Genomic DNA, 25852 nt, shown 5'->3' on the forward strand with positions numbered 1-25852 from the left:
GCTGGCTTTGGTTGGTGTGGTCCGGTAACAAGGCCTTCACCTCATGACCAAACAAAGACAGCCGTGGGTAAATCCAGCATTGCCCACACCCAGACATGGATTATTGCTATTATGCAATGTCATTATTTAAGAAAAAAAATACTTAGTTTTCTTAAATAATGTCTTTGTATAATCCTCCGTACTGCTTTTCCATGGTTTTCCAGTATCCTTGGGCTTTTTCTGATGTAATGCGCATGCGTATGGTACTTGTGTTCCCATGCTTATGCAGTACATCAGTGCTGTGCAGAGGTAGCAACAGAGAAAGGAAGAACTCTGTTGATTTTTTTTTTTAACTGAAAATAAAAAAATAAATCGGGAGACATTTTATGTTCAGGAGAGCCGGGACAGACAAAACAAAAGGATAATCATGTACGTTTCTTTAATTTTGCAGAACATACCTGATTATCCTCTTATTTTTGTCTGCGCCATCTCCCTTGTTCATTTCAGGTCTTCTGTTTTCCTTTTTCGGGCAAAAAAAAGAAAGAAAAGTAAAAAAAATTAGGAGATATACTAATGGAAAAAAGTCTGTGCAACTGGACCTTTTTCCGTTAGTATATTCTCGGATTTACAACAGGCATGCTGGTTGGGCTGGCCAATCAGCATGCTCATTTTTGAATATTTATGCCCAGTCATTGTATAATTTCAATTATACCTCCATCTCTTATCTATTGTGCTATATCAATGTGCTGTGTATTATCAATCCATAATCTGGGACTACGAGCCAAACACTGATTGCTGTCTTCTCATTTATTGGATTTCATCTGTTCTGTCTATTCTTATTAGGTGCCTAAACTGGTAACCATGACTACTTAACCTTCTTCCTCTTTTTAACCCACAATTCCATTTAAACCTAGTCAGCAAACATCAAGGAGCATTCTTAGGACTTCTAGTGAGGATTTCTTTATTCAGAAGAAGGTCTGCCTCAGTCAATGTGTAAGATGTCCATTAACTCCACTATATAATAACTACCAACAAATCCATATACACCAATCAAATAATGGCCACTGTTTAACTCTTAAAATGATAGAACGTCCAAATGATTTGTCTTCACTTCTTGAGTCTCATATTGGGCATGCCTCTGTGCTGGGCGTAATTCAATACTAATTTAATTTCACTCAGTTGGTCTGCAAAAAATGCAATAAAACAAAGCTATATACATATTCAGGTGGCCTGGTAGGATATGTACTTTCTTGCATGACTAAATCTACTGTTTATCCTTTTTTAAGGCGATAGCTAGTCCCCATTTCATTTTCTGTTTTCCTAATCTTGGCAAACCTGTACACCATTGCTGTTAATGAGTTGTACTTCCAGCTGTCTTGTTTCCCATTCCAACTCAGTAACATTCTTTTTGAGTCATGTGGAGGTCTTTCTGCAGGATCAGCACTTCTGCCTCGGTGCTAGCATGCAGGCCTAATACCTTATTTAGTTTTTCATGGATGTTGTCACAGCTTCCAGTCATTATTCCTTCCACATTTTCCTACTGTCTTCACCTTTACTTCGCTGCTGACTGAATGTCTGGAGGATATTTAAATGACTGATCAAAGCCAATCTTCATATCCTGGAATGGAGCAACTGCACAGCCATGCAGCCATGTTTCTGCATATTCACTAAGTTCATGTGTGTAGGAATAGAACCCACAGCCTATTTATGTTCCAGACCCAATGGTAAGTATGCTATCTGTTGAGCCACTGCTGTTAGTACTCCCCCACCTTCCTACATTAAATCACAGTTACCATACCCTTTGTAAGTGTACCTTCACCCATGGCTTTCTGATCATGGTACCATCACAAACATATTCTCAGTGGCCCTTGTGATCCCTGACATGATGATACCAATATGTACTATAGCCAGGATTAACCTTTGGGAAACCCTATTTACCACTTATCTGTTTTAACAGGGGTCTCACTTAGAAGTGCTCTTTATTTCCTGACACTCAGTGGTTCTCCCACTCATGTTGCTACTTTTCCTGATGTCAAGCTCCTTTCAGCTTGCCAATTATTTTTTCTTAGGCCACATAGTCAAAGTTGTTATCGAAGTCTAGGCACAGTCATAGAAGTGGAATGGGTTTGGCTAACCTAACCTGTTGAAACAAATCTGGTTCTTAGGATTTCACTTCTTTAGCTTGATGAAATCTACTATTTACTTATTGACTAGTTGCTTGGTAACATTGCTGTTGAGCTGGACTGCCCACACTTTTGATGGTGGCCTGGGAAGGAGAGCTCTCAAAAATAAAAACAAAAATACAAATAAAATGCTAACTTCCAACACACATAATATTAGCAAAACACTGTTCTTCCCTTCATTATCTTCTCAATAACCTTCCCTGCTGCTGAGGTGTGACCTAAACATTTATATTTGCCTGATTCAGGTCTTCTGCCAAGTTTGTAGACTGATATCAATATGGTTCTTTCCAGTCTTATAGAGCCTTGCTCTGGCTAAGTAACCAGTTGAGAAGTTCTTTAACAGAGTCTGTGACTCTTCTAATAAAAACCATCAGGGCTTTGTACTCTGTCTTCTCTAAAAGTTCTTTGGTTGTGAGATTTCAGGTTTAGTATACACAACCAACCCCCTTTCCCCTTTTGGCCCTTTCCTTACCTTCTCTTTTGTGAAGAGTGAGCAGTCATCAAATCCCCAAATGACTTAGCTATCCTGCAAGAAGGTTTGTCCTAAATAAATAACTGGTGCCAAAATGATGGACTGAAGTCATATGCCAAAAATGCATTATTTTATCCTTTGGAAAGTCATTTACCCCCCAGGGAACTGCCATATTGACAATACACCCCTAAGAGTTGACCCATTTGTTTAGGATTTGGGAACTTATGAGGACAGTGACATACCTTTTGACCAACATGTGTCCATTGTAAGAAAGTCCTTCTATATTGCACAGCTTATAAACAAAGGGATTTTGTCTAGATCTAGGGATGCTATTGTCCCTGCTTACTCAGCCCTCATTAGGCCATTCATTGAATATAATGCTCTCTTTAGCATGTATCCAAACATATGCAGCAACTGGAATGCCCATAGAAATACCTTACTAAAAGGATACAAGGCCTAAACAACATGTCCTACATGGACTGACTCAAAGCCCTGTCACTAAATTCAGTATCCTACAGACTGCTAAGATGTGACCTGTGCCTGGCATTCATCATTATTGACGGATTTACTGCTTATCTGCAACTCAAATGGCATTAGAAATACTCAGTCTATGGGTCGAAACCTCTTCTGCAACATCAACAGATTGTTTGGAGGGACAGATATATCTTGCAGAGGATACCACTGCTCTGGAACAGATACCCATCCACATAAAACAAAGTTCATAGTTCATCCCTGTCCATATTTGAGTGCAACTTAGATCTGTTGATGGGAAACAGAAAATTTATCTCAGGACTTACCCCTGTACTTCTAATGGATAGAAGCAGGTCCTAACTGCTTTATCCCATACATTCAGATCTGATCTGGTCACATTGTTCCCTATAATTTCTTAAACTCAACAAACCAAAAAGAAATAGTTGGCTAACTCCTGAAATGAAATCCCGCTTTAAACTAAGAAATGATGCATGGCAGGCATGAAAAAAACAATAAATTCAACTCAGAAACCTTATAATATGAGCAATATAATTACAAAAAAGGCCAACACATGAAAGCATTTCACAAATTCTTAGCTAAATCATCAAAACAGTTATGGAAGGAAGTGAATTGACTCACAGAAAGAGATATTCAAAACAACCCACCAAGAGCATTCTTTCCCTCTGACTTTGTCTCTGAATTCTCCAAACTACCCACCCTCTGACCTCACATTGACTCATCCCCCCAAAACCATCTGTCTGCATTCCTCAAATTTTACTTTAAACAAATTCAAGCAAGAGACTTAGAATCTATTCTGCAACAAATAAAAACTGGCAGCACATTGGCACAGATGGTCTGTATTCCTGGTTCACATACAGCTGCAGTGACTTCCTCAAAACTCCCCTGCAGCACATCTTCATTCTCTGCCTAACACAAAATATCATGTCAAATATATGGAAAATAACCTTTATCAGCCCAATCTCAAAACAATCTAAACACACCAAAACTTCCATATATAAGCCAATGTCTATCCCTCCAACTTTATGCAAACTGCTTGAAAATATTATCTGTATTCAGCTCAGCCAGTACATCACTGCTTACAATCATCTCTCCCATAAAAAAAACATGGATCTGATCTCATTATAGCATGCTCAAAACCCTGTGGACTCTAATCAATAAAATACTACTACCACCTATAGACAGAAGCCAGCACAAAGGCATCATCTTTATCAACCTTACAAAAGCCTTTGATCTTGCTGATCACAACAACCTCCTTCATCAACTATGACAAATAGGCATGAGACCTACTTCCCCATCTCGGCTTCAGAACTACCTCATCAATCTCAGCTTCTCTGTCAAAATTCATACCTCTATTCCTAATCAGTCAGCTTTCAAAAAGGAGTACCACAAAGTTCCATACTTAGTCCTCCACTACGGTCCTCTACTGTTTTCTGTCTTTATAACTGAACTTCTTTTTTACCTACCTTATCACCCCCTCCTTCTCTATGCAGGTCCGAGTGGAGAGATAAAAAGTCAGCAAGTAAAGGAGAGTAGTAGTGCTGAAACTGAATTCATCCTCAAGTCTTGGTGAGTACCTTCGCGAGGTAGACAAATTAAGGGTAAACCAGTGGAACAGGAAGCTATTGGTCGGGTACCATATCAAGATATTTTGGAGCCTTTCACAGGAAATCAGTATAAATGTTCACTTGACGCTAGACAGCAAGGAAAGGAACAGGAAACTGTGGAAACTCTGATGCAGTCAATGTTGAGGAGTGATAGGACAGTGAGTTTCCATATGACAAAGCAACAGATGACACAGGATGAAATTCAAGAGAATGTGCCACTGGAAGATGCTATAGAACTTTCTATAGAATGCCCACAGGAAATGGAAAACAAGGGATGTGCCCTCAGTTTGGAAGAAAATGAGGTAAGAGAAGAGTTGCTTGATTTAATGGACATGGATAGATATATTAAGATCAATGACAGAAATAGACTGAAGAAGGTCAATAAAACCCAAAATGTAAGAAGTCTGATAAAACAAATGAATGCAGTAATTAGGACTGTCCATAGAGATCCATGTGATATAACAGAAGTAAACAGGATATACTACTGTGCTGCTAAATTAATAACTGATAAAGTTCTACCACAAGATTACAGGGTAGTGAGAGAAAGAAAGGGGAGAAATCGAATACCATCATGGAAGTATCGAATAGAGAAATCTATAAAGCAATTAAGACAAGAAGTGTCACTGTTAGAAGATTATAAAAGATGGACTAGATCAACAAAAATACAAAGAAAGATAGATGTGATTAAAGCAATGCACAATATTAGAACAGACCAGGATCTATCATACACTATCGCAAATTAACTAAAAATTTCAGCACAGGTGGAAAAACTTATAAGATACATAAATAAATATAAGGGAAAAGTACAAAATAGGCAATTTATTGATGACCCCAAAAAGTTTTATAGAGAAGTGGGAAATAAGATAAAAGGAATTGAAAGACCACCAAAAAAAAGAGGAAGCAGATACATTTTGGAGAAGTATCTATGAAGATCCTGTGGAACATAATAAATATGCTAAATGGATAGAAGAAGTAAAAGACAGAATAAGAAGTTTAAAGGTGCAAGATATGAAATGGGATGAAGTAACAGCTAGAGAGATTGAAACAAAGTTGAGAAAAGCCTCTAACTGGAAAACCTCAGGCCCAGATGCAGTACTTAACTTTTGGTTAAAAGTATTAACATCTTTGCACAAGGATTTAACCATGAGTAAGAACTATTTATATGTGCATCCCCAAATAGACACCACACTGGCTAAAGGCAAAATAATGCTCTTACTTAAGAGTGAACTTGCAAGCTACCCTAAAAATTATAGACCAATAACTTGCCTTCCAACAACATATAAACTATACACAGGAAATGACACTGACAGAGTTTATAGTCATTTAGAAAAAAGTCAATTATGGCAGTAAAACAAAAGGGCAATGAAAGAAAGTCATATGGAGCAAAAGGATCTTTTGTTATTAAATAAAGTCATAGTGGAGAACTGTAAAAAGGGGAAGAATCTAAGTATAGCATGGACTGACTACAAAAAAGCATTTGATAGTATCCCACATTCATGGATAAATGAGTGCTTAATAATGTATAAGATACACCCTACACTGATTGACTACATTACAGTAACCATGAAACAATGGCAGACCCCTTTGCAATTAAGCCATGATAAAGGACAGATTATTATCCCAAGGATAAAACTTCAAAGGGGGACATTTCAGGGTGACTGTCTGTCACCATTACTATTCTGCCTTGCCATTAATCCATTAAGCTGTTTACTTAACAGCTTAGGCCATGCCTACACTTTGGCTCCTAGAAAACAACCAAGTCTAATGACTTCTCATCTTCTCTTTGTCAATGATTTAAAACTGTATAGCTCATCAGATGAGGAACTGAAAGCACAGCTGTAGGTTGTCAAAACTTTTTCAGATGATATTAGAATGTCATTTGGTCTTGATAAATGTGCAAAAGCAACCTTTAAAGCAAGAAAGCTGCAACAGCAAGAAAACATCAGTTTGGGACAAGCATGTGATATAAAAGAACTTGAGCAAGAGGGAGTGTATAAATACTTGGGAATTGATGAAGTATCAGCAATAAGACATGAACAAATGCGAATAAAACTCAGTAAGGAATACTTTAGAAGACTTAAATTATTCCTGAGAACACCATTGACATCTAGGAACAAGATCCAAGCTATAAATCAATTTGCTCTTCCTGTCCTAACATATAGTTTTGGAGTGATTGACTGGCCCCAAAATGTGTTGGATAGATTAGATATTAAAACAAGAAGGATGCTTCATGCTCACCAAATGATTTATAAAAATCAGTGCATAACAAGATTATATATTCCCCATTCCGAAGGAGGGATGGGCCTCCTTGAAATTGATTACATGTATAGATCTGCAATGATGGGACTCCACACATATCCACTGACCTCACAAGATCCAAATATAGTGAAAGTTTTGAAACATGAGGAGAATAAATCTAAGATGACATCTCTGGTTAATTTAGCAGCAGAAGCATATCGACATCAGGCAGGAATGGAAATAAAACCAGAAGTAGACAAAAAACAGGCAGCAGCTGAATGTGCCAAAAAAACAAAAGAAAGAATATAAGGTGAAGGACCAAATGAAAAGGCAAGAAATGTGGAAAAACCATAAATATAGTTGCAAGTATATAAAACTTCTGGAAGAGTCTCTTATTGATCAAGAAAAAATGCAGGAATGGTTAAGAAGAGGCAAATTCAAACCAAGAAATGAAAGGTTAATATTGGCAGCCCAAGACAGTGGTCTCCTTACACTCTGGTTTGCAAAGTCCATTGAACATGTGGGAGAAACAGACAAATGTAGGTTTTGTAAAACCGAATTGGAAACAGTCACACACCTTGTTGCTGATTGCGACACACTAATGGCAGAAGGACTGTATACAGGAAGGCATAATAATGTGGCGAGACTGTTAGGCTGGGGATTGTGCAAACATTATGGTACTGAAGTGGCTGAAAAACACTGGAAACATGAGCCACAAAGCATCATAGAAATTGATGGTTTATATCACATGGGCTCACCCATTACCAACAGCTCAAAAGATAGATGCTAGAAAACCGGATATAGCGGTCCAAGAAAAGAAGACAAAAGTAACATTGATCATTGAAATCACCACACCCAGTGACTATAGTGTCTTGTGTACAGAGAGACACAAAGTCATAAAATACCAGGATCTGCAGGCAGAAACAAGAGCAATGTGGAGGAAAGATACCAGACAGTTCCAATAGTAGTAGGAGCAATGGGTCTTATAAAAAATAATTTGCAATCATTTTTAGATATGTTACCAATCCATGTAACTCTGTACAAATTGCAGAAGGAGTCATTACTGGGCACATTGCAGGTGCTGCGAAGAGCACTATTGGCTGACATCAAAGATTGAAGCTATATAAATTTCATGAACTTTAATCATACTTTGACTTAGAAATGGGGTCCATTCCAATCATGGTATTAGAAACCCAAAAGATTTGGAGAAATTAGAAAAGACAGATAACATAAGGGGTCTGAATGGAGAGATGATCAGTCAGCAAGCAAGGGGTAGTATTGCTGAAATTGAATTCATCCTCAAGTCTTGGTGAGTACCTTCATGAGGTGGACTCTGTTTTCACAAAATCTCACCAAGACGACACTGATATATAGACTGTATTTATATAGCATATATCATGGACAGAAGTAGGTTAAAAATTAAAAAAAGATAGCTGGATGCACAAGACCCAGGATAAAAATAAGTGTTCAATCCTGGTAGACACACTGGTGCCAGGACTGGAAAAGATGACAGTATAGAATCCTCAAAATACAGAAACATTCCTACAATGTGGCCAGGCCCAGGGGGAGGATGGCCCTCCTGTTGTAGAAGGAAGTAGTAGTCCATGAAAATCACAAAACACTGATTGGCCAAAGAAGAGCCATGAAGAGGATAAAATGGACTATTGAGGATAAGAAAACAATTATGTCTTGTTACTATTTTGCAAAAAGCCCAGAATTTCCAGACACAACATATACAAAATGATTAAGAAGGAAATTAGAGGAAAGAAAAATACTTCCACAAGAAAAACTGTCATAAGCTTCAAATAAAAATTTGTATTCATTAATACAACAGATTTGTGAAAAACAGTATATAGATCAAGAAACTTTCAACTGTTTGGAAAAAGAAGCATCTGAGGAGGTGTGAAAATATAAACAATAAAACCTAGAGATGTTTGAAAAGTATAAAAAAGAAATATGAACATGGGAAAGAAAGAGAGATTTGATATGGTGCAATATTTATGTAAATGAGAAAGCCAAATTAATCAGTATAAAGAAGGCAGTCCCAAAGTTATTATAAGAGAAATACAGGCAAAGGCATTCAGATATGAAAAATTTCACAATAAAAACTATTATCACAAAGAGGTAATGTAGAAAAGAAGATTAATAAAATAGAAGTTAAAAAAATAGAAGTTGAAGTTATGGAGTGCCTGTGAAGTGAAGGATTTAGTGTAGAAGATCAACACAGGTTACATCACAGCATGATGGAGTGAGTCCCCAAATTAAGGAGAAGCTGGAAGATCTTGAAACATCTGAAGAGGAAATATGGACATGGGAAAGAAAAAAAGATTTAATATGGTGTAATATTTATGCAAAGGAGAAAGCAAAACTAACCAATACAAAAAGAGCAGCACCAAAGATATTTGAAGATAAATAAAGGCAAAGGAACATGGATATGGAAAACTTTACAATACAAAAAATAAGAAGATAAAGAGGTAAAGTAGAAAAGGAGATTAGTGATGAAGTTAAAGAAACAGAAACTGAGGTTATGGAGTACCTGCAAAGTGAAGGATTCAGTATAGAAAAGCTATTTCATAAACTACTACAACAGGATACAGCAATGGATATCCAAATTAAAGGGAAACCAGTGGAACAGGAAGCAATTGGTCAGGTGCCATATGAAGATATTTTAGATCCTTCCACAGGAAACCAGTATAAATGTTCACTTGAAGCTGGACAGCAAGGGAAGAAACAGGAACATTTGGAAACTCTGATGCAGTCAACGTTGAGGAGTGATAGCCACTGAGTTCTCATATGACAGAGCAATGGATGGCACAGGATGAAATTGAAGAGAATGTGCCACAGGAAGATGCTACAGAACTTTCTAAAGAATGCCCTCAGGAAATGGAAAACAAAAAATGTGTCCTTAGTTTGGAAGAAAATGTGTTAAGAGAAGAGTTGCTTGATTTAATAGATATGGATAGAAATATCAAGATCAATGAAAAAAATAGACTGCAGAAAGTCAATAAAACTCAAAAAGTCAGAAGTTTGATAAAACAAATAAACACAGTAATTAGGACTGTCCATAGAGATCCATGCAATATAACAGAAGTAAACAGGATATAGTACCATGCAACTAAATTAATAACTGATAAAGCTCTACCACAAGAACACAGGGTAGTGAGGCAAAGGAAAGGGAGAAATCAAATACCATCATGGAAGTATTGAATAGAGAAAATTATAAAGCAATTAAGACAAGAATTGTTACTGTTAGAAGACTATAGAAGAGGGAACAGATCACCAAAAATATTAAGAAAGATAGACGTGATAAAAGCAATACACAGTATTAGAATGGATTAGGATGTATCATGCACTATCATAAATAAACTAAAAATCTCAGCACAGGCGGAAAACCTTAGAAGATACACAGATAAATATAAAGGAAAAGTACAAAATAAGCAATTTATTGATGACTCAAAAAAGTTTTATAGACAATTGGGAAACATGGTAAAAGGAATCGAAAGACTGCCAAAAAAACAGAAGAAATTGATACATTTTGGAGAAGTATCTGTGAAGATCCCGTGGAACATAGAGGTGCTAAATGGATAGAAGAAGTAAAAGAAAGAAAGAACAAAAAGTTTAAAGGTAAATGATATGAAATGTATGAAATGGGATGAAGTAACAGCCAGAGAGGTTGAAAGAAATTTAAGGAAAGCCTCTAATTGGAAAATACCAGGCCCAGATGCAGTACCTATCTTTTGGCTAACAGTATTAACATATTTGCACAAAGATTTAACCATGAGTAAGAACTATTTATATGCGCACCCCAAACAGACACCAACCTGGCTAACAAAGGAAAACAATGTTCCTACTTAAGAGTTAACCAGCAAGGTACCTTAAAAATTATAGGCCAATAACTTGCCTTTCGACGACATGTAAATTATACACTGGAATTGATGCCAACAGAGTTTATAGTCATTTAGAAGAAAGCTCAATTATGGCAGTAGAACAAAAGGGCAATAAAAGAAAGTCATATGGAACAAAGGATAATTTTTTGTTAAATAAAGTCATAGTGGAGAACTGTAAAAAGGGGAAGAATCTAAGTATGGCATGGATTGACTATAAAAAAGCATTTGATAGTACCCCACATTCATGGACAAAAGACTGCTTAAAAATGTATTAGATACACCCTACACTGATCAACTACATTACAGTGACCATGAAACAGTGGCAGACCACTTTGCAATTAAGCCATGATAAACAGCAAATTATAATTCCAGGGATAAAAATTCAAAGGGGGGTATTCCAGTGTGACTCTCTGTCACTGCTGTTATTCTATCTTGCCCTTAACCCATTAAGATGCCTATGTAACAGCTTAGGCCATGGCTATAATTTGGCTCCTAGAAAACAACAAAGTGTAAAGACTTCTCATCTTCTCTTTGTTGATGATTTAAAACTTTATAGCTCATCAGGCGAGGAACTGAAAGCACAACTGCAGGTAGACAAAACTTTTTCAGATGATATAAGAATGTCATTTGGCCTTGATAAATGAGCAAAAGCAACCTTTAAAGCAGGAAAGCTACAGCATCAAGAAAACATCAGTTTGGGACAAGAATGTGATATAAAAGAACTTGAGCAAGAGGGATTGTATAAATATTTGGGAATTGATGAAGGATCAACAATAAAATATGAACAAGTGCAAATAAAATTAAGTAAGGAATATCTTAGAAAACTTAAATTAATTCTGAAAACAGTGCTGACATCTAGGAACAAAATTCAAGCTATAAAACAATTTGCTCTTCCTGTCCTAACTTACAGTTTTGGAGTGATAGACTGGCCCCAAAACGTGTTGGATAGATTAGATAGGAAAACAAGAAGGATGCTTCATGCTCATCAATGATTTATAAAAATCAGTGCATACCAGGATTACATATTCCCCATCCTGAAGGAGGTATGGATATCCATCCTTGAAACTGATTACATGTATAGATTTGCAATCGTGGGACTGCACTCATATTTGCTGACCTCACAAGACCCAAACACAGTGAAAGTTTTGAAACACGAGGAGAATAAATCTAAGATGATGTCCCTGCTTAGTCTAGCAGAAGGGTCTATATTAGAACATCGAAGTTTCAAAACTTCGAATGTTCTAATATCTACCCCTATTCAGCAAAAGCTGAAAATATCGAAGCAACAGAAAACCAATTTTTTTCCTAGGGAAAGAATTTGGTTGTCCGTTTCTGTTGCTTTGGTATTTTCAGCACTGTGGTGGAAAGTTACGGGTCAGGTTCAGGTACGTGTGCGATTGAGTGCGGGTTAGGTTAGTTAGGGTTAGGGTGCGGGTTAGGTATGTGTGCAATTGTGTGGACGTGAGGGTTAGGGTGGGTTAGGTGAGTTAGAGTTAGGGCGTGGGTCAGGTAAGTGTTCGATTGTGTAGACGTGAGGGCTAGGGCGGAGTACGTGAGTTAGGGTTAGGGCGCGGGTGAGGTGAGTGTGCGATAGTGACAGACCTTAGGGTTAGGGTTTGGGTTAAGGTAAGTGGATAGTTAGTGGTGTGTGTATAATTTAGTGTAGGGTTAGGTGTAAGATTTTAGGTGTATGTGTGTGGATTGCTGTTTGTTTGGTGTGCTTGTGTTGTGTGTATGTGTTTTGGAACAACAAATTTTTTCCCTAGGAAAAATTTGCAGTTCTTTATGTTCAATGTTTTCAGAGTTTGCTGAATAGGGGTTGATATTAGAACATTTGAAGTTTTGAAACTTCGATGTTCTAATATAGACCCTAGCGGAAACATACTGGCATCAACTAGGAATGGAAATCAAACCAGAAGTAGATAAAAATCAGGCAGCAAGTGAATGTGCCAAAAAACAAAAGAAAGAATATAAGTGAAGGATCAGAAGAGAAGGCAAGAAATGTGCAAAATACATAAATATAGTTGCAGGTATAGAAACCCCCTAGAAGAACCTGATGTAGCTCAGGATGAAGTACATGAATGGTTAAGGAGAAGTGAATTCAAACAAAAGATGAAAGGTTAATATTGGCGGGCCAAGACAGTGGGCTACATACACGTTGGTTTACAAAGTCCATTGAACAAATGGGAGAAACAGACAAATGTAGGTTTTATAAAACAGAATTGGAAACAGTCTCACATCTTGTTGCTGGCTGTGACATACTAATGGCAGAAGGATTGCATACTAAAAGGCATAATAATGTGGCAATACTGTTGCACTGGGGTTTGTGCAAACATTATGGTATTGAAGTGGTTGAAAAACACTGGAAATATGAGCCAAAAAGCATCATAGAAAATGATGAAGTCTGCATCACATGGGATCACCCATTAGCAACAGTTCAAAAGATAGATGCGAGAAAAACAGATATAATGGTCCATGAAAAAAGACAAAAGTAGCATTGATTATTGAAATCATTACACCCACTGACTACAGTGTCTTGCATACAGAGACATAAAGTCATAAAATATCAAGATTTTCAGGCAGAAACAAGAGCAACATGGAAGAAAGATACTCAGACAGTTCCAATGGTAGTAGGAGAAAAAGAATCTACAATTGTACTTAGATATGTTACCAATACATGTAACTCCATAAGAATTGTAGGAATCATTACTGGGCACATTGCAGGTGTTGTGAAGAGCACTTCTGGCTGACATCAAAGACTGAAACAATACTAATTTCACGAACTTTAATCGTACTTTAACTTACGAATGGGAGCCATTCCCATCATGGAATTAGAAACCCAAAAGACTTGGAGAAATTGACAGATAACATGGTACTATTTTGCACAAATGACTCAGAACACAACTTCCAGACATAACTGCAAGCAGATTTTCTAGTCCCAGTCCACTGGCTGTCAAACAAAAGCCTCCTTCTCAACAGCAACAAAACAAAAACTATGATATTTGGCACCAAATATAATCTTAAAAAACACAAAACTATTTGCATACCTATGTCCACAACGATAACCCCATGGAAAACACTACATCTTTTAAACACTTTTGCACTTTACTTGACCCCTCCATTAACTTTTCCCTCCACCTGCACTACACAAAATATCCCCTTTCTTACTACAAATGTTCAGAACAGATACAGGCAAAGGCACTATACTCTTCCAGCTTTAATATGGCCTTCCTCCATAGCCTCAGTATTGAAATCAAACACTACACACGTTCAAACAATGATCAATAAAATGTGTAGATTTATTACCAGTCCCTAAAATGAACACCATTGTAAAACACAGAAAAAAGCAAAGTAGCTCCCTCTTCAGCAATGAGCTGACCTTATCCTAGGATTCCAACTATTCAAACTTCTAATCAACCAGTCCTCTCTCCATTAGCAGCTAAACTAATCTGAAAGCCTTCCTCTTATAGCAGCTGAAAACACAACCTCTCTGCCTCCCTACTGCAAATCTTAAAACTAAACTCTACTGTACAGATCACTCCTTCTCTATACTAGGTCAAAAACTCTGGGAAAGTACTCCCCCACAAATAAAAGACTCTTCATTTTGCCCAAATATAGGACACCATTAAATGCCCACCTTCTCTTATCAGCCAAATGTCACTAACTCTCACCCAACCATATCACCTAACCTGAGCTACAATATTTTCTTTCTTCTGCCAGTAACACTCTTACTGTCCTTCATATGACAAATTTTTTTGCATCAATCTGCATTTCTAAAGTTACATAATATTATGCTTAACATAACTTCTTCCAACTACTCATGAATTCTGATAGTGTTCACTACACACAACCATCTCATTATTCCACCTTACACAACACACAGCTCCAGGTATTACTCAGACACCTCACTTTCTACATGAGAGTTTTCTTTATTTATTGTAAATTATCTTTTTACAATTGTATATACTCTGTACATTTCTGTTAGCTAATAATGGCATTTTACAGTGATGTAATGTTGTTCTGACTGTCTTTGTGTTCCCATAATGAGACTGAAATTGGTCACAGATGGACAGCCAATCTCACCTAATGAGTAATGGATGTTGCAGCTGTGGAGCTGCTTAACTTAGTTAAATGCGCAAAAGCTCAGCTAGTTTATTCCACTCCCTTCTCTTATTTAAACTTCTTTCCCACTGTCTATCAGTTCTTTCCATTTCCCTTTCTCTCTCAAACCCACCATCCTCAAATTTATTATCCTTGCCATTCACTTCCCGTCTTCTCACTCTGACCATTCCCAGTCAAACCAAAATCAGAGTCTTTGTAATTTCTAAACCCTGTTCTGTATTATCTCCTATCCTTCTCTCTTACTTTTCTGTCAAACATCTTACATCCTTTGTCATACCCATTTCTTGCCTCTGCTTGTTCTTTATATAGAGTCTATTGAGAATGTGTTAAGTATTTTGAGATTCTTATGTATTCCTGCAGGTATGTCAGATCTCTTCTAACAATCAGCTATATCATATTTGTAACTGTTATCTGTTACAACCCTGTTCTACTGTTTCAGGATATCCTTTGTACAGTTGCAGTTTAACTGCATTATGCAAGAAGAACACCAAGTTTACTGTTGATATACCTGCTATTCGGTGTATACTACTATCATGAGTTTGCATCTTTATTCAAAATATATCATCAACAATCGATCAACGTTGAAGTACAGTTATCACTGTATAAACATATGGTGTACATGAATTTCTTCACCTGTTGCTTGCTTACTGTTGACACATATACCTGTCTTCTTCATTGTACTCATTTTTATTTTTGTGGAAATTATATTTATGTTACTAGATAAAGGGTGAGATAACACATACCTGATATATTTCTTAGAGAGATTTCTGTTTATAAACATGATGTACAAGCATTTATCTTGGCAGATCATCAGCAGTTTATCTTTACCACTGGTGTATCATCAAAGCTATTAAAATTCTTCTAAAGTCTCCTACTCACAAAAAAAAAAATAAAATTTTACACATTACACATGAAAAATAGAAGTACTGAAAGAAACACATGTGAACCCAAATCCATGCTGAATTAAAAATAAATAAATAGACAGAAGGACAGATCACATTTCAATTTCATTACGATGTAAAAAAAAGTGATTTTACACACTGTATGCACAAAATCCAAAAACATGGGGAAGGATTCACTAACAGTTACATGAAGTGTAGCAATTGTGTTGGCATCATGCAGTGCTGCCAACATGATAGTGAGCAATTTGGTGATCATTAAACATCGCTACATGATGTGTGGAGCTGGGAAACAATGGGGAATGGCAGAATATGCTAATTAAAGCATAAAGAGCTGAAGAACATGCTAATTAACCAATTCAGTATGGCGGAGGAAGCTATAATAAATCAGCATGCTGCCGCTACCAGACCTCGGGCAAGAATAATAAGGGTGTTTAGACCCTGTTTGAGATATCATGGACTACATGAAACAGAAATTGTTGACAAATACAGGGAGGACAGGGGAAACACTAGAAGAAATATGCAACCTCTGCTGCTCCAACCTCAGGCTTCCAGGAAATCACTGAGAACCCATCCCAGTGGAAACAATGGTATGTTGAGCGTTATGTATACTAGCTATTGGTACTTTCCAGAGATCCATGGGGATATATTAGGGGTGTCATAGGCATCAACCTCTAGAATATTAAATCAGTTTTTAAATGAAATGCTACTACATACAAGGGAGCATATTTGTTTTCCACGAACTCCACAAGAGAGAACAAGAACCATGCAAGAAGTTTATGCAATAGCACACTTCCCTGAAGTGCGGGGGGCCACAGATTGCATACGCTTATAAATAAAAGCTCCACCTGGAGAACAGGGGAGGTACATCAACAGCAAAGGTTAATGTTGTTGTTGTTGTTGTTTGTCTTTTGGCTTTTCCCGGTTAGGGGTCGCCACAGTGGAAATCCGGTCGGCTAATTATTGGCAGTTGGTTTTTATGGTGTCAAGTTGCCAGCCTGATGCCCAACCATCAACGACGGCATGCCCATTCAATGCATGTCTTTCGAATGCCCACCCGACCACAGGGAGGACATGCAGACTCCGCACAGAAGGCACTCCCAACCCAAGCTGAGAATTGAACGGGAGAACCTCTTGCTGTGAGGCAACAAAATCAACAGCAAAGGTTAATACTCTATAAATTATCAGGTTGTCTATAATACCCAAGGCAATGTCTGAGCAGGTAACCCAAGCATTTTTCATAACTCCCACATATGGCACACTTGGGAACTCTAAACCAGGTTTGCTAGAGGTGACATTCCTCAAGGGTATCTACTGGGGGATTCAGGTTATGTACTGGAGCACTAGTTCATGACACCCGTGAGCAAACCAGACAACCTCACCGAGCAAGGATAAAATGAGGCCCACACCCAAAGTAGGAATACCACAGAACATGTGTTTGGTCTGCTTAAATAAAGTTTCTGGTGTCTAGACACATCAGGAGTTGCACTGCAGTATGACCTGGGTACCTGTGCTAAAATACTTGCAATGTGTGCCATGTTACACAATATAATTTTCAGGAAACAACTCCAGTTAAAACAGCAAGGGGCAGGACTACAGTTTTAAGGACCACAGGCAGGACCAACAGCAGCAGATACAAATGAGGAGTATGAAGGAGAACCACCAGCTGCAGATGGTGCTGGCAGATGGAGGCATTCACAGTATGCCCTGATTCTGTCTAAGAAGCAAAGGATAGCACATACAATCACTACCTAGCCTAAGATCCCATGCATACACAGATAGGAAAACTGATGCCTGTCAGACTCTACAACCTTTACTTAAACATGTAATGGCTGTGATCTGATGGCATCAGACAAGGGCAACTCCTAAGGACACAATTTGTACCTTCACTAATGATAAAGAAATGTGGAAACTAAAGAAAAAAGTTATATCGCTAATTATTGTCATACTGAAATATGTATATGCCCTATGACTACATACAAGTCAGCGCTCCAATCCAACCCTCCTCCCAAAAAACATAAAAAAGTATATTTTGAAATAAATTAACAGCACAAATCACATAACCCCTCTGTATTGGAGGTCACACATAGGTTTAAACGTTGTACTAGGTTTCTGCATTAACATTTTAGCATAATTGCAAAAATGCAGAAATGGCTATGGCAAAAGTAATGGGTAAATGTAAATACATTTAAAATTATATAATGTTTCAATCAGTCACTGCATTTCACTAATTAATGTTAAAATGAAAGCATTATTTAAGAAATATCATCATACCTTGACAATACAACAATGTAGAAAATAGTTAAGTCTCACAAAGTCCTGTTATTCTACAAATATTTAGCTCCACATTTCCTAACAGTCTCCCCAGTATGATACAGGGACATTTCCTACACCACTACCTTCATATAGTTCAAAGTCAGCCCTGTGAGCACTGTGAGTATGCAAATGAGGTGTGAAATCATTACCATTCTTGAATACCAAAATCTGCACTACATGTAGGGAATGTTAACATGGTGCAAAGACCTACACAATTACATGCACACGCCCTAGCAATGCAAGGACAAGCACTGAGAAGTGTTACCTGTTAATGGATTACAGGTGTCTCTGAATATACTGACAGCAGGAACAATCAGCTTTCACAGTATCCTTTCTATTATATATACTATGGGTGTGCCAGGGAAAAGGGACATAAAAGAAGTATACATTTGCATTGACTGAAATATAGGAGATTGACAGTCCTAATATTTCAATGCTGGCTTTTTCATGTCTTGTCTCATCTTGTATCATTTGGGCACTACTGTCAGCATGACAGTCACTTAACAATTTGTGGAAAAATGTGTAAAAGATAGTTTAGGCTGCCATAGGTTACACAGAGCAGCCAGGAGTCATTGTGTGGCCAACGGCACTCTGGATAGTACTCAGGGAAGAAAATACTCCAAATGGTTGTAAGTGTAGTGAACTTGAAGATGAAGTACATTTGATGCAATGTTCAAATCCACTCACGTGATACTTTTACATAAGATTGTCTGAATATATATTTCATCACATTTTGTAGTACCACTGTGCTGTTGTTTAAAAATCAACTTTGTCACTATTGCTAACAACATGTGGTTGTTAATCTGCCCAGTGTAACATAATATGTCACTAACTACAAGTCTGATAATGTGTTCCACAATGTACGTCTGATGTTGCACAGAGATGTGAGAAGGAAGATCTGTTCACTTGAATGCAGTGTTTACTCTTGCCATTGGTACTTATACTCACGCATTGCATTTTATTCAGTATTTGTAATTCCCTCACATATGTTATCCTTTTAATGTCTTTTCTGTTTGGTCTCCACTTGTAATCATGAAAACACAGTTCACTACTTAAGGAAAAAGTGAATAATTTAATTTAAGTTGCCTTAGGTATTTGAGAAATGCCTGTCAGTTATGTGCAGGCAGCTCTCTGGCTTGTAATCATTCCAGAAAATACACTTGTCAGGTAACTTACTCTGTGCTGCAAGGTATTGCTGAGGTAAAATGACACAAATAAGGTGCATGAAGCATTATTTTGAATCCTGTTCACCGAACACCTAGCCATAATTCACAATATTTAATTTTCAGTCGTAATCTATTGTAAGGTACATTTGATTTCTGCTTGGCATTGCCCAAACATGGTTCACTGCCTAAGGAAAAATGGAAAAAAACAGTTTAGTCTGCATTAGGTAGCTCAAACACACCTGGCATCATTGTGCGCTCCTCACAACAGGATGAATACTTACGTCAGTAAATGCACCTGACAGATATCAAACTCTGTGCTGCAAGGTGTAACTGAAGTGAATCGAAATAAATAAGGCACATGAAGCATTGTTTGAATCATGAAAATATGATAACATTGCAATGAATATTGATATTTTTTTATTTACCTTCATTTTAAGGTGCATTGGCTCTTTGCTTGACAGAGTGCAAAAAGGGTGAACTACCTACAGAAAAAAGTGAAAAATTTAGTTCAGGCTGCCTTAGGTAGTTCAAAAATACCTCCTGGCTTTGTGTGGCTGGTAGCACTCTGGATAGTTATCATTCAAGAAAAATACACCTGTGAGGAGATTACTCTGTGAACAAGGTGTAACTGAGGTGAATTGATAGAAATAAGGTACATGAAGCATTGTTTCAATCTTGTTTACAGAGCACCTTACCATAAATCACAATATTTACTTCTCCATTTTTTTCTCATTTTAAGGTATATTTGCTCTCTGATTGGTAGCACACAAATAGAATGCAGTACATAAGTAAAAAAGTGAACATTTCCTTTAGGCTACCTTAGGAAGCTCAGCCATGCTTGGCAATATTACTCTGTCTTCAGCACTCTGGACATTAATGACATTTGAAATCTGACCTGTCGTACCTCAGTAGTACAAGGTATAAAAACAATGTGCTCTGAGAAATAATACAGATTATTAAGTTTGAATCTAGTTACAAGATACTTTTAAAAAGGGTGTAAGAAGTAAATATTTCAGAAATTTTTGAATAGGACTGTAACAGTAAATAAAATTGATATTGTTAGACCGGTTTCTTGTAAGCAATGTATCAGTAAACCTCATATAAGGAAAATGTACTTTTTAGCATATGACTACTGTTTCACATATATACACAACCTAATGCATGCACACCTTCCTAGACATGACAATGAATATATTTCATATAAAAATCACTTGTACATGTTCAATGGTCACAGTACATTTGTTGTAATCATCATGATTCATGACATATCTCAACTATGTGTTTAGGACCCTTATGTATGTAACATAAACTGACCTGTCTTAATCATCGCATCCACCTGCCTCCATGTGAACCATGATTGCTTGCAGTAAGAATGACTTTTACATAGGAATACATTCTAAGACAGGATCACAACCACACACATAAAGGCATCTCTGAAGAGTATCTGTATTCATTCAGATGTCAATAAATGTCAAATTTCCATGATGTAAAGTTAACTCTCCTGTGGCTATGACAGTTAAAAGTTGAACTTTTTGCCCTTTTTATCTCACAGGATTGATTCCCAGCTGTTACAATAAAATGTTAACATTGGGTAAACTCCAAACTGATAATATTTCAGAATTCATCCATCTTCACCTTCCAAAGTGCAACCCTCAAAAACCATGCCAGTAAGCATTCCATTGTTGAACACTGGAACCTTTGAGAGTGGGTGGAGTATCACAGAAGGCACATCTCAATAACATATTTCACACCTTTACTGCTGTCTGCTATGGATAGTGCCAATGTGTCTGCCAAGGGATCAATTTGCTTACAATTGTGCAAATACAGTTGGCAAGGCTGTACATGCTTGTGCAGTACCAGTAACGTGCAATATCTGAATTAGCTGCCAGTTCAAACATAGTTTGTAAGCTTGACTTTTGCAGACACGAATGCAGTGGGGGAGAATGGTGTTAAATTTAGAGCACAAAGGTGAGGTCTTCAGCAGTCCACGATATTTGTGGCTCTCCCTGTGAAGCACTACTGCTGTAGGTTGTGGTAGGGGGATTGTACTTGGTCTCAGTATAAGGCTGAGGCTTGGAATAGCTTAGCCAAAGCTGTCTGTGCAGCAACTGCCATTCCACGCTTCGAAGAACAATGTCATCACCACTATAGTGACCTTATAAAGCGCAAGCAGGACCTGAATTTAGGACTGGAAACATCCCTCCAGTTGTTTAAGTATAATGACCCCTAATCTGTCTATGATATGGCAGTAATTAATTGGCCAGCACATTTACTCATTGTGCTTTCATATATATTTGTCTTCTTTTTGTTCTGTATAGCTGCAGAGGAGATTGTTGCAAAACATTAGGTGCACCAGGAGAGATAAACTCACCTCAGAGAGGCATGGGATAAGTATGAATCAAGTAAAAATTAAAGCCATAATATTGTTTTCATTCTCTCAAGCACTAGCATTTCGAGCAGGCATATCTCATCATTCATCTCAAGCATACGTGCCTTCTCCAATAAGTGTTGCTGTTTCCGTTAAGTAATTAGAATACCAGCTTTAATGTTTGTGGGTTCAGGACACCAAAGCAGCATATTTTATAGTAACTGATAATTATTTTATGAGATCTTAACAGAAGTCTGTCAGGAAGAATTACATTATGGTAATTGTAATTATTTAATTAGAATGCATAATTCTAATCCATCATAGTGAAATAAAGGCAGCCGTCTCTTATATTAGATCAGTGATATTTGTTTATTTAACAACACATAAATACCTTTCCATCACATATGGATGTTGCAAAGGTGTGCAACACTAAATTATCAGCGATGTTTATGTATTCCCAAATAAAAGTTTGCTTAAAGTATGCAATACTGTTACATGACATGTATCTAATTATCTCTTATTTCTTTGTCTCCCCCCCAACTTTGTCTCCTTTTTTGGAGGGGTTATAATTTATTAATGATGTCCTGTTTGCATAACTTGCTGATGAAATCAATCATCAACAAGAAAGAGAGGTACACCGACCACTGTGGCTTGGCCTGCCATACCTGCACAGATGGCAGCAGACACCCAGCACTTCAGGATCACAAATTGTCAGTATTACCTCCACAACCCCTGCCCTACCTACTCCAAGTACAGCAGGTAGCTCTGCCCTGGCTGCTAGTCCAATGGCATCCTTGAAGAGCAATACTAATAAATATGGAGATTCTGTCACCCAGCAAGAGCTGACAGGACTTTTGGAGGATATAATGTAAAAGGGCCTTGGTGCACATATTGGCAGAGTTGAAAGGGTACTATGTCACATTGCAAAGATTTATTTTTATTATTTATTTATTTTACATTTGTTTACCAGGAAAGCCCAACTGGATACAGTTCCTTTTTCAGCAGAGACCTGAGGAGAAAACTCCACATTTACAACAAGACAATTGTACAAAATATCAAACCATTACAACAGAGAAGTAGCACAGATACAGTGTAATACATACAGAGTTCTTAATACATGAATTTTACATATAAAGACTAAGGTGTGTGCACATTTCTAATAATAGAGGATACCAATAGGTCTATCTACCAAAAAATGGATGCATGTGCATAACTATGGAGAGATAACACAGGTAAATAATACTATATCATCAGGAAGAGATAATAATAAAGGGAAATTAGACCAGTTCCTAACTGAGAACAGCTGCTGGAAGTTTTGAAGGCGGAGACTGAGTCAGACTAATTACTGTGAAGGAAAGGATGGGATGGAGAAGATAAGAAGAAGAGGGAAGAGAGGACAGAGGAGCTGGATAGCGGGTGGAGGTGCAAGAAGGCACTCATAAGTTATTGAGGACTGGTGCATAAGCATAGCTTTGTGGTGCATAAGCATAGCTTTGTACTCAATAAATGGCATTTGAGTCCTTTTTTAAACTGCAGAGTGTTTGTAGTTGTCCATATATCTGTCAGCAATGAGTTCCAGATTTTGGCTATGCATGTAGAATAGCGGGAATCTGCAGCAGCATTGTTGGATTTGGTAACTTTTAAGAAATATTTATTATTTGAGTGTAAAGACCAGCTATTAGTGTAGGGGAGTAGAAGGTTTTGCACAGCAGTTTTTTTTCAGGTTTATTTAGAAGTATATGGGCCAAAGTAAGTTGGTTATAAGTTATGAGCTGGGGTAGTTCTAGCCAGTTAAGTTGTTTGAGTGTAAGGCAATGATGTGTTTTAAGTTGGGGTCTATTGCAAACTTTGTAATGTTATTGTAGCAGGAATCTAATTTTGCTAGGTCTGTTTTTTTTAGGTTTGTCAGAATGGGTAAGGCATATACAAGAGTGTAGAGTTCAGGTGTGTTCTTGCAATGGTAGCCTTTGTGCTATTGGTTAGGTATTGTCTGTTTTTGTAAAGAGTACCAAGTTTTTTATTTACTTTCTTGACTGTCTGGGCTATGTGTAAGTTGAATTTCATAGTGTTGTCAATAACAACACCCAGAAGTTTAGTCTGGGAAACAGGAGAGATGGTGGTATTGTTTGCAGATGTGATCTTAAACAGAGTGAGGGGATCTATAGCTCTAGTGGTTTGGAATATCATGAGTTTGGTCTTGTTGGGGTTTAGAATAAGTTGAGCTACAGAAAGCCATGTTTCAACTGCAGAGAAGGACTTCTGTGCTAGTTGTTGTAACTGTTGGAGTGATGTTGCAGTGCATATTAATGTAGAATTGTCTGCATATTGGACTAGGGAGGCATGCAGCATAACAGTGTGTAAATTGTTACTGAAAAGTTTGAAAAGGAGGGGATCTAGAATGGAACTTTGTGGTACACCTAGAGTAATGGGTAGTAGAGGAGATATACTGTGTTGCTATTTTACAGCTTGCTGGCACCTTGCTAAGTAGTCTTTGAACCAAGTAATTGTGGATTGATTAAGATGCAGTTCTAAGAGTACTTGTAAAAGTTTGTTATGACAGGTAGTATAAAATGCTTTTGATAGATCCAGAAAGATAGAGGATACTATGTTACTGCTGTTCCTATGTTACTTAATGATGTTTGTGAAACTCATTAAGGTGGAAGTACTGCTGTGGTAGGACCGAAATCCATGTTGGGATTTGGATTTCAGGTTGTTATCAAGGAGATACTGCATAATTTGCGAATGGATGCATCTTTCTAGAACTTTAGACAGGGGTGACAATATAGCTATTGGCCTATAATTGGACAGTTCTAATGATTTTCCCCCTTTGTATAGCAGAATGATGCGTGAAATTTTCCAGATTGCTGGTACCTTTTGTTCGGAGATGGATCAGTTTATTAAGATGGATACTGGATAGGAGATGGCATCAGCAGCCAAACTGAGACATTCAGCTGGTAGGTTATCAGCTGCTAGGGTTGTTGGTTTGATTTTTTTTAGTAGTTTTTTTATAGTGTCTGCTTGTAGAGGTTGGAAATCAAAGGCGTTGCTATCTGGGCTTGCTGTGAGAATTTCTGTGAAGGTGGTGGAACAGTTATTATTTGTGAGGGTTAGTATAGACACTGTGAAATACTTATTAAACTGCAAAGCTATAGAGCCTGAGTTGTTAGTGGTTATACAGGTGGTGGCACAGGTATTTCGAGGTTGTAGGATTTTATTAATAGTGCACCAAAACTTCTGAGTGTAGTCACCTCTGAATCACTTAAACTACCCTTACTTGTATTTACAGCTAAATGTAGTTTATTAGGTTAGGTAGTGGCCAGGAAAACCTGTTTAAGCTGCTGCCCCGGCAATGTGCTCACTAGATACACTTTAAGCCTTTGAGAGATTTATCTAGTTTAGTTAAAATAAAACTTCCTTAAGAGCTGACCTGCACTATTTTAGGTGGTTCTCCTTCTTGCCCAAGTATCTGTGAGGTCCCAGACACTTGTTTGGAGTATGTGGCCACAATTAATGTGTTTCAGGGTAGCTTAAGTGTTTCAGAGGTGAAATATTTTCAGGTGGTTCTCCTTCTTGCACAAGTATCTGTGAGGTTCCAGATGCTTGTTTGGAGTATGTGGCCACAATTAATGTGTTTTAGGGTAGCTTAAGTGATTCAGAGGTGAACTATTTTCAAGTGGTTCTCCATGTTGTCTGAGTATCTCTGAGGTCCCAGACTCTTGTTCGGAGTATGTGGCTGCAATTAATGTGTTTCAGGGTAGTTTAAGTGATTCAGAGGTGACTATACTATTTTGAGGTTGTTCTCTTTCTTGGCCAAGTATCTGTGAGGTCCTGGACACTTGTTTGATGTATGTGGCCACAATTAATGTGTTTTAGAGTAGCTTAAGTGATTCAGAGGTGAAGCACACATGACATGTGTCCGGACAACATGGAGGCACTTTTCAAAAGTGATGATGCTGATTTCAGCACTGACCCGGAGAGCTGCTGCAGGAGACAGTAATGACAGTTCTGAGGGTTTGGACTGGATTCTCACTGTTTCATGCTGGACATGGGTGTGCCTCTGATATCCCCTACCAATCCCAGATCATGGTGTCCTCCAACCTTTTGTCTTCATCACCATCCTTGTGTG

Source organism: Protopterus annectens, chromosome 4.part1 (assembly GCF_019279795.1).
Source record: "Protopterus annectens isolate FY-2018-M chromosome 4.part1, PAN1.0, whole genome shotgun sequence".
Classification (NCBI taxonomy): Eukaryota; Metazoa; Chordata; order Ceratodontiformes; family Protopteridae; genus Protopterus; species Protopterus annectens.